This window comes from Gavialis gangeticus, unplaced genomic scaffold, assembly GCF_001723915.1.
Source record: "Gavialis gangeticus isolate Ggan-Ray unplaced genomic scaffold, GavGan_comp1, whole genome shotgun sequence".
NCBI classification, from domain to species: Eukaryota; Metazoa; Chordata; order Crocodylia; family Gavialidae; genus Gavialis; species Gavialis gangeticus.
This window is the reverse complement of record NW_017729027.1, coordinates 14,023,444-14,028,883: the sequence shown is the minus strand read 5'-3', so window position 1 is coordinate 14,028,883 and position 5,440 is coordinate 14,023,444. Positions and strand designations below refer to the sequence as shown.

At 36.2% G+C, this 5,440-nt stretch overlaps 1 protein-coding gene across 1 annotated transcript in view; it reads right to left on the bottom strand.

Moving 5' to 3' along the window:
• IMPG1 (interphotoreceptor matrix proteoglycan 1) overlaps positions 1 to 5,440 on the bottom strand; it is a 159,623-nt gene that overhangs the window by 153,735 nt on the left and 448 nt on the right. The gene's annotated exons all lie outside the window — the stretch shown is intronic.

Below are 5,440 nucleotides of genomic sequence, written 5' to 3'. Positions count from 1 at the left end.
ATTTCTGTAGTATAAGAAGAACCTTTACCTAACTTAGCTTATAGGGATAAGTTGAAGCCAAAAATATATGACAGCTGCTGCTTTTCTCTAAAGCTTTGTTGCAGCTACTAACTTTGTTCTAACTACTACTTTGCCACTAACTAGGACAATCGTATACATATTATTAAAATATTTTCAAACCCAAAACAAACACTTTGGAATGCATACAGAATGTTTCTCTTGGATGCAAGACTACCAAATGCACATTAATCATGTTGCTTAATGCACATCTGAAAGCCACTAAGACACCAGGAACAATTACAGATGTGCTCTGGGAGGGGTGTGCGTGGGCGGGGGGGGGATGACACTTTAATTAGTGGAGCTCCAAGAGCACATTGGAATGAGCTGCACTCATTAAAAACTCCTGGAGCATCACATGTATCAGTGTCCCTGTGCCAAAAAATGGCGGCAGGGCACTTTGAGCTAACACTTGTTGAATGAGCTTTAGTAGAAAGCGCCCCACTGTCATTTTTCAGTGCGGGGTTGCTGATACATGTGACACTGGAATCTGATGGAGCATGGTAATTACCACACTCTAGCAGACTCAATTAATCGAGTCTGCTTGGACACATTGGAATTAGAGTGCCTCACAGTAGCCTTCCTCCACGTGTATAGGAGCCCCAGAGTTATGAAGGTAGTATAATAAGTCCTGTTGTGCACAATAGAATAAGCAATAATATAGTTGTCTAGCAGGTGGAGACTAGTTTGGACTGAAGTTATTTCATTGTGGATTATTAATATATATCTTGACAGGGGACAAAGCCCCTTATTGGTGATAATTATCTTGTTCTCCAATGTTATTTATATTTTCCCTTTTCCCTTTCAAAAGCTATCCGTTTTGTTTGTTCATCTAGGCATTCCTGATGCATCAGTCACCATGGTGTCTGTCTGCAAACCTACAGCATATTTGGAATTGCTGCTTAATAATAGCTGTTGATACAAATACTCTGTTGCATATATTCATCTTTAGAATTAAACAAATCTTGTTAAAAAACACTCACAACTGATTCAGTTTATTTTGGCATTTGAGGCATTTAATTTCTTATTTCAATTGTACACAGACACAAACAGGAGAGTTTATCATCCTTAGTTCAACAATGTGAATCTCTGTTTCATGGATGAACTGAGGAATACTTCTGAAGAACAAAAATGGTATGTCTATGGCTTTTTTCTTTAAAGTTTTCTGTACCCTCCTCCATCCAGCATAGATTTGTTTAACCCTTTTCTCAAGGACAGTTATAGTAACAAAGATCTGCAACAGTTACTGACTGTTGAATTGGGACAGCTGAATAGAAAGCCGTAAGTCAGAATTAATTAAAATGATTTCACAGAGCACATAGAGCCTTTGTCTCCCACAGAATGACTCTGAGTAAATAGAGAATATCTGTCTGCTGAATAAAAGCTAACACTTAGCAACCTTGAGTGCTGTTACACGACTCTCGCATTCTTTGGACTGAAAGCAGAATAAAAAGTGCTAGAAGTGCAGTGTCTATCCATAATTGTAGGATTAGCTGCTATATTTAAAAATCCACCAACATTCTCAGTGGTTAACTTCAGTGCTTTATAGTTCAATCATTCACTCCATCTTAAATTTTGTCTGCACAGTGTGTTGGCTTAAATATATTTTTCTTTTTAAAAATGGTTTGTGCCAGGACAGTTCAAAGCATCTTAATTCAAATCCTTGGTTCTGTCTTTGGATCCTAGGACTGGCCAGGACTAGAACATTGTTGATACTAAATGTTCGGTCTGGAAGTACCTTGGAGTTTCAAAGGAATTTCTTGCATTGTTCTTTAGTGACTTTTTTCGCTTAACGCGGTGCTGTTATATGGGAGAGAGGAACATATAAACTTCTTGGTTGAAGCTATTTAGCATGACTGCATACTAAAAATAGGTAGGGAGGGAGAAAAGGAATGTTTCCGAAGAGGCACCACCACCTTTATTTGACATCCTTTAAATATTGGTAGAAACAAAATAATAATTGAATGCAGTCCTGTCATAGGTAATGATAACTGATGAATTCAGGAATTAGTTTAGTGGCTATTGGTGTTGTGAAAAAAATTAAAGGGAATTAAAAAGCTGATTTGTACATTGGCCTACAATATCTCAAGATTGACCAGAAGAATGAGAAATCTCCAGTACACCTAGATTATCTACTTTTTAGGTATTTAGCACCCAGTATGTATATTTATACAACTGAAGATGGGTGTCTACAGAACAAATCCATATTGGCCTTTCAAAGTCCTGCATATAGGCTTCAGAAGTATGCACCTTTCCCCTCCCAATCTAAGTAGGTGGGGCACCTCAGATGCCTGTAGTGGAAATGGGAATAGTTTGGTGCATCCAAAGGGTAAGCTGGAACACCTAGGTGTTTAGGAGGAAGGGGTGCTTCCCTGTAGGAAACAGTACAAGGGTGTGTCCAAACTCACGACTTCTTGGAGCTTAGGTACCTGACTTAGAGCCACACATCAGGCACTTTTCTGTTGACTTGTGACCTATCACGTGGATGTCATGCTGCTGACAGTAGTACTGCTTCATGTTTGGTGGTTAGAGTAATCATCCAGGAAATGGAAGACTTGGTTTACAGGCCTGACTTAACCTGAGAGCATACAAGCACGCAAGCTTTTCAGGGGAACACCTTAACCACTAGGAAGTAGAGTAGTTGGATGGAGATGGGGCTTTCAACCCCTCCTGGTGAAGTTGGCCCACTGAGCCACCAAGAGTGCAAGATTTATGGGAAGAGGGAGAACATGTAAGAGGGAGTCAGGTACCCCTACCTTGCCTATTCTATTGGGTAGCATTTTGAACACTCTTCTGGCAAGTGGGACATACAGGTTTGAACCCTTTCAGCCTCAGAAGGGCCTAGAACCCAAGCCTCCCACCAATCACTCCCACTGGTTAAGTGCTTTAACTACTGAGTGCCTTTGAGAAGTCTGTGTGCATCTTTAGGTACACATTACTGTCAAAATTGGCTCCTAGTGCTAAGATATGTAATATAGTATCTTAAATAAAGCATAATCACTCCAGAAGTCTGAGTGCCTTTCTTAGTGTAGATGAACATACAGTTTCCATTGAGTAGAGAGAGGCAGTTAGCCATGTTAGTCTGAAGTCAGGAGTATGGCAGGGCAAGGTAGCACCTTAGAGAATAACTGGTTCAGAAAGGCATAAGGTTTGGTAAGCAACAGCCTATTAAATTTTGTGCATGTACATTTGGAAGTAGTATTTACTATCAAAAAGTTTTAATATGCTATATCTTTCCATGAAAATAAAGATATCCCCAATATGTCTGTATGCACCAGACATAGCATAAGCTGTAGGGATGGAAATTTTTCCAATTATCATTAAAAATGAATGTGTGTAACAAATTACTGCTGTACACACCAGCAACAAGCCAGGAAATTCCAAGTTAAACCCTCTAATCTTTGTTATTAAGTATTGCAATAATAATTGTTGTTTGTTGTTGTATTTTAAAGAATCAAAGAGATTAGAGATGAAAAACAACTATTTCACAATTCAATCCTCCACCCAGCCCCTTTTGGTGCAGGATGTTCTCTAAATGTTTATTATCCAGCCTTTTTTTCTGTGGATTATTAAATATTCTGAGCAATAGTTTGATACTGCTTTTCTTTGCAGAAGTTTTTCACAATCCAGAATAGCTTCCTTTTTGGAAAATGTCCTTAATGTTTAGCTTGAGTTCCTCTTTGTAAAATGTCATCCAATTATTTTAACGGATCTGGTGCAATATCTAGGTATGAGAAGATAAGCAGGAATGTTCAGCCTACCTTTTTATTTTATTGCTTTTGGGGTTTATAATTACAACTATAAATATCATTTATGCCATAAATAGTGCACCAATTACTTAGAGTAAGTTCTACCTTATACTGTAGTGAAATACAATTGTGAAGGTAACGTGAATTGGCAAATCTCTTTTTCCTTACTGTGTTTGTGGAAGACATATCTTGACTCTCACCAGTCCACTTTCTTTGCTACACCTGCAAATGTTATTAACTAATTATGTGAAATTATGTGAAACAAAAAGGTAAAAGCATATAGTAGCAGAATACAAATCAGATGCAGCTGGTGTTAGCACTTTGCTGACTCATTATGTTTTACTAAGGAAAAATGTCCTCAATAATTCAATGCACTAATTTTTCTCTAGCTGTTTAGCTATAGTGCAGTGAGATAAAAACAACTGCTTTATAAAAACACAAGCAAGAACAAATTCTGTGTGCAGATATTAAGCTTTTTGAACATTACTAACAGCGGCCTGTCTCCTCTGCTTTTGTAAAAACATAAAAATATAAATGAAAATACTGTTTTAGAAATTACTTAATTTTTGCATTTAACTAACATGACTAGGCTTGACAGAAGGTAGGATGTACAGCATTAGGTCATTCATAGATCGCTTAGGCAAAACACAAAGCATTTATGGGGTGGGATTTTAATTTGATTATATAAATGTCAAGAATAGATAGAAAAGTTAGCAAGCAACCAAAATAAATAGAAAAATAACATTCCTCCCAACTTAATTCTATATGTAAATGAACTAGGAAAATCACTTATGTTTTTGTTGTTGAATAATTAAAGAAAAAGGCTATGAACTTTTCAATATGTCTAAAGGTACAATCAGTTGTTGCACTGAATACAAAATAGTTGTCTCGTTTCTGTCTGACTACTTTTATTTTTGCTAAGAAATTTTACAAATCAATGCTTCATTTTAATTTTTGTAGGAAACTCTCCATGGAAATAAATTTGAAAGTTCTCTTACATGTCAAAAAATGAACATGTGCTATTTAATTATTATGATTATATTTTTACTTGCTTCAATAAGTACTTATATTAGCAGATGCATTCTTTTTCATTTTATTTTATAATTTTACATTTTATGCTTGTTCTGCTCTACATGTTCATTAGCCCTTATTTGCATTGCCTTTTTCTGTTTGTTTGATAGTGCCCTTTTTACATGCAGAATTTGTGTATATTCCTACCAGTTTTTTCATTTGTCCTTGGCAAGGGCCAGTAAAGGCAAAAGTATACTTTTTTGTATTCTTTTCAGTTCAATAACAGCAGATTATCTTTGACAATACAGCTTCTTATGAGTTCACTTCAGCCATTTTGCCATTTCTAAGTCATTGGTTTTGAAATTTTATTTCTGTCTTCATAAAACATGAATAAGAAAATCAACCAAAACACATATTTTGCAAAGATTTAATGCTTGGCAAACCTGCACAACAGTAGTTAAATCAACCTTTCTTCAGCCTTGCCTGTAGTTAAGTGTTACTGACACATGCTTTTTATCACCCTAATCTAGACACTGAATTCTCGGCTTAGGGAAAACTTCCTGCTCTTTTGTGTGTTAGGTAAAAAAAAAAAAAAAAAAAAAAAAAAAAAAAAAAAATCCTTT